Here is a 12,619-nt window from a genome sequence, read left to right as displayed (position 1 = left end):
AAACAAAAAACAACAAAAAAAAAACGCTGCAAAAACAGTGGTTGTTATTCCGCATCCTCCCCTGGCAAATCCCTGTCAATGACGAGCAAATAAACGCATAAACAGTCCCCTCCTCCACCCCGTCCTCCCATTTTCCTCCCGGCTCGTATTTTCCGGTCCCGGAGAGACGGGACGCCCACCCCGATCGATAAATCTGTTGATCTATATAAGTGTTATGAAGGAGGAGGCCGGTGGTGGCGGAGCGCGTGACTGAAAACCCAGCGACATTTGCCTCTTCTGCACAGACCGCAGAGCATCGACGCCGCCGTCGATAAATCTTCGCCTCGAACACAGAAAATTGAAAGAGCCGAGGCACTCGCGCCAACTTTTATAGACGCTCCGGGCGCCGTGATCAATGCAAAGGGAATCATTGTATTATAACGGTTTTATAGTGTTGTGTGCAAATCCGGAGTGGTTCAAATAATGGGCCCCGGAGTTCGCACAGTGATGTATCGTCTGCAGGTCCATGAATATGGATCAGAAACGTCGCGAAACGTCGCCAATTTACGTTCGCCGCAGATTGAGGCCTCGCAGCGGATAATTTTCGAGATGGTGGAGCGACCAGTCTTGGAATCTAGAGAGGCGGCCGCACGTTGCAAGGTCCCATCTCGCCTGGAATGTGTGAATTACGGCCGAGGAAGAAAAAGAACGACCAAAGTGAAGAGTTGAGTTATGGAAACGGAAAGGCGAAATGGCAACTGCAACGGATCGGATACGGGCGAACTGTCAACGCACACAACCAATTTAATAATACACACACGTTCCGCATTCCAAGGCCTGGTCGCAACTAATTGGACAACTCCCACGTCAGAACCCAACTCAAGCTATCCAAGAGCTCCGATATATAATAATAATAATACTTAATAACAATAATGTACTGTGAAAGCACTGTCATCATTCGATCAGTGAAGTTAAGCAACGTCGAGTACGGCCAGTGTTTGGATAGGTGGCCACCGGGGAACCGTGTTCCGTCGTAACTTCACTAACTTCATTACTTACATTGTCTACGTCGTATGAACAAACTCCGACGTGAGTGTTAAAAGTGGGAGTACACCAAAAATAAATGATAAAAATAATAACTTCAAAGGGATTATCGTCGTTACTCGATGGAAGTATCCGTAATGATAAATAAATCTTCATACGAATATACAGGGTGTCTCAAAATTCGCGAATTCCGAATTCAGAGCGTTGAGGGGATCACTTCAGTAGTCCAAATATGGAAATAAAAAAAAATCGAGACTCCCCCAGAAAGATACATTGGTCTCAAGGTGCACTCTTTGAAGTGCGTTTTCTTCAAATACAGGCCGAAAAGTTCAGTGTTTATCGTTATTTATGGTGTAGATGATTGTGGAAAATAATAACGTAAAACAATTTTTTGAAGAATAGCTTTACTTTGGTGTAAAAAAATCTTAAATTTTTGTAATTTTTCTTAAAAATGGAACGGCAACATAGCTAGAATAGTATTTTGTTACTGTGGATATGAAGGCTGCTATGTATTGAACAAAATTAAAGAGCGATTTTTTTTTCTAAGTATTTTTCGAGCTCCACTGGGTCCTTTCCTACCACGCTCTGAATTCGGAATTTGCGAATTTTGAGACACCTGTATATAGGTATATAATAATAAATTACATCTAAAATTTAATCCTCGTCGAAACGACCGCTTCCAGTCGAGTCGAATGAATTTTTTGTTTGTTTCGTACTTTTAAAAAGTCAATAAAACCGTCGTCGACTTGACCCGTCCGCCCAATCAATCACCCCTTATTCAATATTCATCTGTCCGCTCTCCAATTCCTCGCCAGCTAAATGACTGACTGACGTCCCCGTCGAAATAAATTGGTGTGGTCTGTTGCGCGGCAGCTACATTTTACGACATATTTTACGGTCGTGGCTATTTCATTTTTAATTCGAGGGGGCGTGTTGGATGTCGTCACGCCGCCAGCGAACGCCCCGTAACTCATTCGACCCCCCAGAGCGAGATAGTACCTGTTCCGATGCCATGTTGCCACCAAACACGGGAAATCGTAGACAACCCCTTTCAATCTAGTGTGATTTACGGATTTATGCGTCGTCCAGACGGTCCTGGAAAGCTCTTCGCCCTCCGCTCCGTTTTGATACACCGTAACGTTGAATATGTAAAGGTTTTGCATTAAATTTTAAACAAGCAAGTTATGCATATTTATCGTCGACGAAATTTAATTTACGCCAACACACCCCCGCCCCCACGGCGACCATTAGAAACAACTTTTAATTCGATTCGCACGCTCCCAATCTTCAGGGGCGGACACGGCGACACTAACTCGGGGTGGATTAGCACTTGGAAGTGCGTTCGAAGCGGAGGAAATTTTACACGCGGAAAATCACAATCAAACATTCGGATTTAATACGTTTTTTCTGAAAAAAACAACAAGAACATTGCTCAATCTAGTCTAATCTGAACGACCACAGCTTTTCAAGAGATTTCAAATCAGTGCAACACAGGTGTGACTTCCACTGCTGCCACAGCTTGGCACATGAAATGCGCAGAAGAGGAAACGAGAGAGTGTCTTTAAGACAAGGATATGGCTAGGGTCGTAGGTAGAGTAAGGCCGGCCTGAGATATGACATTTGGTGGGGGTGCGCGTAGACGGAAAACAGTCGGACGAGTCCACCTTTCGTAAAATAGGGGTGTTCAACCGCTATTCTCAGCTGTGACCCGTTTTGCCACGTCACTGTAATATTTTGTCCGCGCAGATTTCCCCCACCAGATGTCATATCTCAGGCCGGCCTTACTCTACGGTACACTCAATGAAGCAAATCTGCTAAACAGCCCGGAACATGCTGTCTAGGAGAGATTTCAGTCCACCGCGCATCCTTCAGCCATATGCCAAGCTGTTTTTATCGAGCCGTAATGTTGTTGCTTCTCGGAGGCGGTTCTGGTCACAGTCTGGATCTGACTGACTTAAAACTGTACCGTTTTGACCCCAAGGAAAGTGAGAGGTCTTCGAGTTTTTGATTTAAGTGCTCGATCCTGACAGCATTCCTCTCGTGAATTTTTCGATGTGTGTGAAAAAGAATCTGTAATGGTGGTGTCGTTAATTGGCGCTCCGTCACCGAGATACAAGCGACGATATCGTCCCGACAAGCATTAAAAACACTTTGATTCGACGATAACCGACGAATTCGGCCGTTCGAAAGTAAATACCTCTAATTCCAATTACTTTGAGGCTGTTCCCAACGCATTAACAAGCGCGAAGACGAGAGATCTGATTAGACGACATTATCGTCAAACATACCAAATAACGCCACCAGAAATTGAATATAAGCCGTTAACGTTAATGGTTGCAGCGTTCCTTAAACGGTCCGCTTCGCCCACTCTTATCTAATTGAAAATAATTCTCTCGTCGAGTTGGTGTGTTGTTTGTACGGGAAGTAATTCTAGGAGATGTAAGGAATGTGAGTAGCGCTATCATCTCATCTCCTAAGTGCCCCACCGTTTATAAATCTAAAGGGAAGCTAATGGTGACACTAACGATCTGTTCGGCAACGCACATGGTCAACGAACAGGTAGCCGCCCCGCGGTTTGTGGTCGATTAACGCGCCTCATCCCTTATTAATGCCCTCGGACTCGACGCTGACTGCCTCCACCCGGGTGGGCCTGCCACTCAACCGCTTTGTCCGGACGCGATTTTTCAACTTTTTAATTAATAAGACAATATCTTGCGTTGTCAGCGTGATTTATCGCACCAGAAAACATCAATCCCACCCCCGGCAACACCACTAATTAATGTCCACGTCCTCGGCCGTCCCCCACGAGACAACCCGGGACCCCATTCTGTTCCTCCACCACCGAGAAGACCACGACCGCGGAAACAAAAACAGATCTTGCCACCTGTATCAGCACACTCCGTACATCTTGATCGTTAATTAGCCGTAATTACTCTTATCTCGTGAATAACGTCGCACTTCACCGCCTCGCGGTTCGCCCGACTCACTTAAAACTTTCCAAGGTTCAAAGGACGAAACAGAAGGAAAGTTTGGCTTGGTGACTGCGGAATGCATTTGCTTGCAAGCACTACACTTAGGTAAATACGCACACTCATCTCGTCGACTTGTGCTTTTGTCGTAACATTCCTGCCGCAGTTTCAGCTCGGAAAGCATAAATCGCGTTTACATTTGCAAAATGTTTCCAGAAATATGGCAAAGTTGCTAGACTAGGTACTTACGCAGACACGCGGAGAGAGGCTTTTCTCTCTTTTGTTTCCAACTCAGGTAAGTGAACACGTGAATCATTTTAATTAAGGACTTACCGAGCTTACGTTGGTGCTCATTGCGACAAGGAGGAGCGCTGAAGGGCCTAATTGATGGGTATCAGACGCGGAAGCTCTTACCTGAAAATAAGGGAAATAATTAGGAGATTTATCGACGGAGCGCTAATACGTCTATCGGTTGGTTAACGAATGGAAAACACACGTCGGAAAATTCGGCTAAAACCGAACCGCCCCCGCCGCTGTCAATATTTATCGAAACGCGCCGCCGGAAATATCAGACAGCACCGGAGGGATTTTTTCCTCCGCGACGTATTAATACATCCCGAGCAAAACAAAATAAAAGTGGGCACGGAAAATCGAAAATATTAAGTCATATTCAGCTCATGCCAGTCAATCCTGAGAATACGAGCTAACTTTGGCAGATGGGAAATTTAACTAGAAGGTGAGTGACAGACAGGCGGAACATCGCTTAGATGCCGACAGGACTCCGACAAGGAATTTTACTTGGCAGGACGTCCCGAGCTTGCTAAACCAGAACTGAACGGAACAGCCATCAACATCCCCCAAACGCCCACATTTCAAGGGGGTTTTAAAATCTACTCCCGTAAAATAACTTTCCACGTATTTAACTATCATTTCGTTAAAGGTTTACAGCGTTAAACCTCTGCCGTACAATGATACAGCGCTATTATTGCCTCCCTTGTAAAGTACTGCTGTAAAATATCGCAAATTGAACGCTTCCTAATACGGAATGCAAAACCAGTTCGGCAAGGATCTGTAACAATGTTGTGCTGAATCTGAATACAACAATTACGGACTTGAGAACTGAAAAATAGTTATTTACGAAATGAGTGCGAGAAACCATTTTTCACGCATGAGCGCATTATTTGAGGCACAAGCGACGAAGGTACAATATTTTTTGAAACGAACATTATATCTGATTTGTCGTATACCTTTTGTGAATGGAATGGCGCTTGTCCATGCGATTGCCAAAGTGTCAATCGAATTAAAGCGATTTATTTTAATTTTCTCAAAATTTTCATCATCCAAATTGGAGAAATGGCGTTTTGAATGATTTTGAAGCACTAGTGCCAAAAAGTATTCGCACTAGTGCCCGAACATCGATTTGACGCACTAGTGCTTCAAAATGGCCTGCGACCGCATAGTAGTGCGCGAACATCGATTTCGCGCACTGCTATGCGGTCGCGAAATCTCATTTTGAAGGTGGTGAGTTCAAAAACTTTATATACATATCAGTTACGCCACAGTCACCCCCAGAGACGGCACCTCTTGATTTTTTTTGTTAAACATTTCAATTTGGAACAAGGACGAGCTCTTCGTTGAGAATTACATTAGCGTGTCCGGATCGACTGCACGAAAAATGTTAAACAATTTTGAAATTTTCACACCCCGAAGAACGATTAATATTCGTTCGAGACTCCCTTGTCCCGGTGCTGATCTGCTTTAGTATAATTAAGTTTAATTCGTATTAGTAATTTAATTCGATTAAATTTCCTTTAGTTTGGTTCTTTCGCTCCGTTTCACACTGACTGAATTCAATCAGATGATCGAACTTGTTTAAGTTAAATGCGTTCGGAATCTTCAATTCAGATAGATGGCGCTGGTCCTCGAGTTAAAGTGAACTTTTAAACTTCCAATCTTCTAATAGGAAGGAATTTCAGTTAATCGCCGACGCTTCTTTTCCCACCCTCAAGATCAACCGTTGCGTATTTCTCGAATCAATTTCGCTTCCGAAATTAGTCGCCCATGAGGGTGTTTTATTTCGCCCAAGATGAACGACCCTCGCGGACGTGCGGCCCTCCTGTAAAGTGAACCCCGCACGTTTTCCCGAGATAACCTTACCACCCCCCAGAAACGGAGGTGGACGATCGCGTGGTGTGTTTATCCCGTACGTGACGTCACACGATCGGTACGACTTGTCGCCGGCGGTGGCACTGCGCCTCGCCCGAAATCGGCGCGTTGCTCGGCGTAATTAACAATTGATAGCCGTCCCGTTCATATCCATTAACCTATTTTTCGTTGCGAAATTAAATCGAGTATTCGGGGGTGGTCTCCTCCCCCCCATAAATCAGTGTTTATTTTCGTCGGTGACCGAACGAAAAGGTATTCGTAAATCACTCGAGTCGCTCCCGAAATCGCTTTACGATAGCTTTGAAAAGTGGATCACAATACCTTTTAACCTCGCCTCATCATGTGCGAGCATTGTGTCTCGCGTGCCAACACGTCAACCAAACAAATTGAATCTCAGGTGAGTGCGAACCATCCCTTAACACCCCGTTCCGACAATAATGGGATGACTTTTAAGGGGGCGCTGGACGGGAGCCAAATTGGCCCTTGGATCGTTACTGGCGCACCGCACTCTCTCTCCGCCACTTTCGACATCTGCCCCCGAGTCTAGTTTTGCCGTGCGGCTCATTTGACGACGTCAAGAAGGCAACATGATCGTCTGCCATGTCGTTACGACGAACGGGAGAATTGAATACGCGCCCGGAAAACTGAAGGGTGCTCCGGGACCCGGAGTCGGTGTGTGACCGTTCGTGCATTATGCGAAAATAAAAAGGACGGAAACTTCATATGTATGTAACAAATCAGGATGTGGCGCGTCCTTTGTGACTCCATTTCGACGACGAACGACCGGAATAAAGCATTTTTATTCGGCCTCGGGGGCACCCCGCCAGACCTAAGAGGAGGCATTAATACCAATTTGACCAGTTTCGGATAATCGCAAGGGGCTCGCTACGCCCTCCGTTCTGCCATGCTTATTTTTTACACGCGACGTCGTCCCAAAACGATCACGAACGTAAACAAATCTCCCCGGCTGCGGATCTTCGATGGGGTCCAAATCGGGACGCCGAAAGACCCGTTCCAAGGTCTTCAGGAAAGGATTCATCTTTCATTCCCCCCGAAGGGGGGCGGGCTGCTGAGGCTTCCCAGAGCCTTTTCAGCCACACTGACCATATCTGTGATGGTGTGGGGAAACCTTTGAAAAAAAACCCATATCTAGTCAAGGCGGCACCGCGGTTAGAACCCGGTACCTCCCGAATGTGAAGTGGCGCGCTAGGCGCTTGGCCACGGTACTCGGTCAGGGTCTTCAAGAAACCACCCTTCTAGACGTAAAAATTGAAAACAATCCTGCGGCCCAATCCTCTCCCTTTACTTTGTTCTATTAAAGCTCTCTCCTGAAACAAACACTTTTTGCTCCTTTTCTTGCCTATTATTTCTCCTAGAATCGTAATTCAACAACTCAACGCCGTCTACATTTTCGGCATTCGAAGACCTTTTGTCTGATAAATTTATTTCTCAGTCGTTCAATTTATCGTCCCATTTTTTGATTTATCGAACGTTAATTTTATGTAGTTTTACAATCGAAGCCATTGTGTTCCCATAAACATTTCTCTGGTCGACAAAAGCAACCGCGCGCAACTGTCCCATCCTCACGAGTACACAAGAAAGACAAACACGTATTCCTATATATGCACAACACTGTAAAACTAGTTTGAAAATTTATTATTACCTATAATACGTTCTGATTTAATTTATTGGTACCTTCGGAATTGGGTCAACGGCTTATTGAGGCTCTCTTATGAATTATGGCGTCGATGTAGGTATTCTCCGGCTAACAATATCAGAACGAATGTTGTAACTTCGGTAATAAAATATAATAACTGTGACTACCAACTAAAATTCTCCGGGATAAGCCATGTTAAAAATTTTAACGTCGCACTTTTGCACGAAGCTAAATTTATTGCTCCCGGAACCGCTCACCTCTGTTCCTGTATCGGCTATTATTAGGTTCCCGTTTGAAATTATGCAAGAGAGCGGACGAGCTCGTCCCCGCAAGACCTGCAGGGTCGGCCAGTTTTTAAATAATCATTTTTTCGGATTTTCGCCGCGATTTATCTGCCGGCGGCGTACGATGATCCACATTTGGGTTGTATAATTTCGGTTATATATTTGTGGTAAAAAATTCAATGAGATCGATGGCCCTCCTTTAGATTTATTCGGCCCTCGAAAGGACATCAGACACGCTACTTCCAGATCATCTTCTCTCATACATCAAGCCCTCCACCATGTTTTGGGGTGGCCCTTCGAACATAAATAGGCCACTTCTATTGCGAGAGGCGCGCAGCACGCATCGCTCTTATAAATAATACAGAATCTTCCAGATGCAATAATTTATTCCCGAGCATTCCTCCCTCTTTATAAAAGGATAATTTACTTTCCGCCACTGTTTCAGGTTATAATTTATGTATTTTTTAATAGTACGATCAAGATTTTTATGCTTTATGGTATGCTTTTGCAATATTATAAATTATTAAACGATTCAAGGTATTAAAGCGGCGTTCCACCCCCCCTCGCCTATACGAACCTACATCCCTGAGTGCCGCCAGTAGCTTCAAACGCAATTTTTGTGCCGGAGCTTCGAGTGCTTTCAGTTTATAAAAAGTCTTATTTGCTTTAAGCTGCTGAAAAGCCGTCTGAAAACTTTTCAATATTTTAAAAAGATTTGCACATTGTACTTAGAACCAATTCGAACGAATCCGAGACGGACTTTTCTCTAATTTTATTTTTATGCGGATTTGCTGGATGCGTCGATTTCCACTCATTACGGTGCATTAAGAGTTGCTTATTGTGCACGACAAAGTGGGCGACTGTTTGTTCCGGCTGAAATCCGGATTCCTGGAACAATTCATTTTGGGAATTACGTCGGACAATACCCGGGCTTTAACAACAACCTGCGCCAGGTTTAACATTATCTCCTCGACATCTAATATGTTACGTTCACGGTTAGCCCGACGAGGGTCCCACTCGACGTGACCGGGAATATTAAAATTTTTACACGTTCATATTCACCCCGAAAGAACCCTATCGATTCGCGTGCTCGCTAATTAACCCTAGTCCCAACATAATTATTTTCAATTAGGCGTAATTATAAATATCGCGAGCGTTCAAGACAGAGCGCTGTGTTACCGACTGTATTGTTGGTTGCCTGCGCATTCGCTAAACTATTTCTACATTTAACGACTGTAATGCAAAACTGAACTGTAACGAACCGAAATGCGATCTACGAGTGTTGTAATTTTTTTAAAAACTAAAAAACAGAATGTATTAATTAACGCGGACGCACCTATTTTGAGCTCAATTGGAGCGTGGCCTGGGCGTATTATAATTTAGGTCCATAATATTGATTGAATAATAATAATGGCACAGCGAGGGCTTTATACGAACGTCACACTTTGATGGTAGGCAAGAATTTGGCATAAAGCAATTACGTGCACAGACCATTTGCTGTTCAAAAGCGTATACATAGACGACCTCTCTCTATACGACGTACTTTCTAAACAACGCGAACCCGGGAAACTTACGTAGAATAATAAACCATCGCCAGAAGTGCCAGGAAAACATGCATATTGCGGATATTGAAACTCAAGTGGAAATGTAATTGAAAGTTCCTTGAAACTTGGTCGGTACAGTGTATATGAGAGACATGTCCCTGTGTCAATATTTTCGGTGCGCCGATATGAGATTCCGTCTTGTTTGTCGTCGGAAAATTCTCGTCGAAAAAATAAGCCGTGTAAAAAAAATCCGCGTGCGGTTATTGAAAAATTACCCTTCGCCCGGCCGTGATTCGATATGAGGGGCGAGTAAATTGGTCCGAGGGGCGGATCAATGTCAATTTGGTAACAAGACCGACGATCTGCCAAACTTTTAACTAGACAGTGTCACCGGTGTATCGACGAGGCCACCTGAGAGACCCGCTAATGAAACTTTCAACCGAGTCCCACAAGAGACGAGAGCTACTTCAATTTTCAAGACGGACTGCAGAAACCGTATTACCGCCAACTTCACTCCATCAAATATACATACGAGCCGGTTTTATTACTCGTTTTTAGTTTGTAACGACTTTGGCCCAGAACTTGCCACTTCTTTCCTCATTATCTATAGATAACGCTCAAAAAACTGGCGACTTTCACTGCCCCTGTCGATAAAACGTCCAATAATTTCGCACCGGCGGGTGCGTTTTTCTCTCCCGATGTGCGGTACCCTCCGTGGCCGTAAATAAATTAAACGGAGTCTACGAGATCATTACGCGGACCGAAAATGCCCCCACACAACTTCACATTTTGTCAAAACCCCCGACGACCAGGCAACCAACATTGCACCACCTGTCATAAATTACAAATGCCGGATGATGCAGCTTTACGCTCGGACAGGTGCACCGTCATTCTATGTAAATAATCTCCCGCATTTTTATTCCCCGTTCTTCTATGGCCTAACGGTAAGCCAAGTCTCGATGTAAAAATGAATGTTAACTAGCTACTAGCTACGCGTCGCATCTATCAAAAATTGACAGCTGTCAGTTTGATTAAGACGAAACACGTGACTGATTTCCATTACACAAGTCCCCACAATGTAACCACCGAATTTTCGTTAAATATTTCACGTTTCGTGTTTTTACGGAATTACTTTTTCACATAATAAAGTAGAGCGCCGCTGGTTGCGCCACTAATTTCAGTTTTGCGTTTCTCTTTGTGAGAAAAAGCTCCGTTGCGTTTTTCTGGAATAATCAAAACAACAAATCAGTAAACGGTGGCACTTTCTACATAGTTTTTTGAAAAAAAAAGAAACGAAAATTAGTATTTTGTATAATTTATTATGCAGACGAATTAAGCTCAGACGTCACTTTTGCCGAATGCCACATGGCGACGGAAATATTCGAGTGTAAAGCAAATATGGCGCAAATTTACATATACATTAAAGCTAATTAAAGCTTGTATCTGATGAGAAGGTGCGACATTCCACACAAATATTTCGTCGTGATAAATTAGTTTGACGAAAGAAACGTCTGAGGCAACCGCAGCAAGCGTTCTTGTTTGGGATGAACGTCATAAATAAAATATTGATTCGGCTTTTATTTTATAGATAGATATTTACTCATAATAAAATATGGATTCATTCCCGTGGAATTTATGTGAAGGAATTTTACGTCCTTTTCATATTCATAATAAACCTCTCGACCAATAAAAGCAAAATTGGTTGTACTCCACCCAAATAAATATTCCCCACTACTAGATTTGCCTAGATTTAGTCAGGACACGGCTCTAGGAAAATCCACCCTCGAATAAAACCCAATCGATTATCCGAGACCGCCGTAATACGTGGCCATTTTTCCCAAAGAAATCGCCCGTATAACGGCATACATCATTGAAATAATCGCGAAACCGATCGACAATTTCCGAAACGGTACTCACCGTTGGCGGATTACGCGGACGAGGGGGAGAAACCGACAAAAAAAAACCTTCCACAAAGGGCAGATTAGTCCGGAACAAAACTCATCTCGCCGATATTATTTATTAAGCAACGACGCACGGCGAATTCTTTTATAAATAAAGCGGTTAATATTTCAGCGGCACCTGAAGCGCCGCTTTCGCCGAACGCGAACTAATCCGGCAAAGAGCTTTTAAAGGGTAAATTTTTCAAAGGGACAGGATATATCCGAACGTACGAATGTCTCGGGGAAACAAACGATCCCACCGCCAAAAGGAATAAGACCGAAGATGACCACGAGATAAATCCAACGAAAAGATCGCGGTCAGACCAAAATGCGATTACGTGAAAAGTGGAACAAAGGACTGCGACTCCGGGACCACCCTTGACCCCCACCCGGCCGACCCCGCTAACGAATCGCCCTAATTAGGCCACAATTCCATTTCTTGCTACTTCTTGCCAACGAAAGCATTACTTACGTCGTTGCAAAAACGACACGGATATGTCTGCTGCCATTATGACACATATACAGGGTGGTGGAGCGAGGATCGTCGAAAACGAGCCAACGCGACTGGCGGTTGTGCCAATTGAACAAAAACAAATCTCCGAAGCGATTACGGAAGGTGGATGGGCTCGAGCAGGACTAAATTTAAAGTCGGTTAAAAAGAACCCTCTTCGGTGGTAAAATACGACTTCGGATCGCTATTCTTGAACAATTTAACTGATACATTTTTATCTTTAAGCGAGTAGATAACCACCAATACAACAATGGCGTCACAGGTTTGTTTTATCCAATCACAAAACCTTATTTATTATACTGTAAAATTTACATTAAATTAATTGTGTGCATATTGAATCATCACAAATCGCTTTTCGCTGTTTCGTTAAAACTACATATTATATTAAAAGTAACCTATTTAAATAAAAATGATGATTTTTAATTCGATTAAGGTGAAAAATTCAGCAACAATTGACGATTAAGAGGTTAATAAAATATCTTTCAATAATTTTTGCTGGCTTGATCTCGAAAACAATTAATTTAT

General features: G+C 43.6%; 1 protein-coding gene across 3 annotated transcripts in view; it reads right to left on the bottom strand.

The window, feature by feature from the left end:
* The window catches only part of LOC138137767 (discoidin domain-containing receptor 2-like), a 213,298-nt gene that overhangs the window by 178,648 nt on the left and 22,031 nt on the right, over positions 1–12,619 (bottom strand). Inside the window, exon 1 of one of the 3 annotated variants that reach the window (XM_069057341.1) lies at positions 4,326–4,375. The exons of the other annotated variants lie outside the window; for them this stretch is intronic. The gene's annotated coding sequence lies outside the window, so the exon portion shown is untranslated. Of the gene's footprint in view, positions 1–4,325; positions 4,376–12,619 lie in introns of those variants that run through there. 3 annotated transcript variants of the gene reach the window in all.

Source organism: Tenebrio molitor, chromosome 1 (assembly GCF_963966145.1).
Source record: "Tenebrio molitor chromosome 1, icTenMoli1.1, whole genome shotgun sequence".
Taxonomy (NCBI): Eukaryota; Metazoa; Arthropoda; class Insecta; order Coleoptera; family Tenebrionidae; genus Tenebrio; species Tenebrio molitor.
The sequence above is the reverse complement of the archived record's forward strand: the minus strand, read 5'-3'. Positions and strand labels throughout refer to the sequence as shown.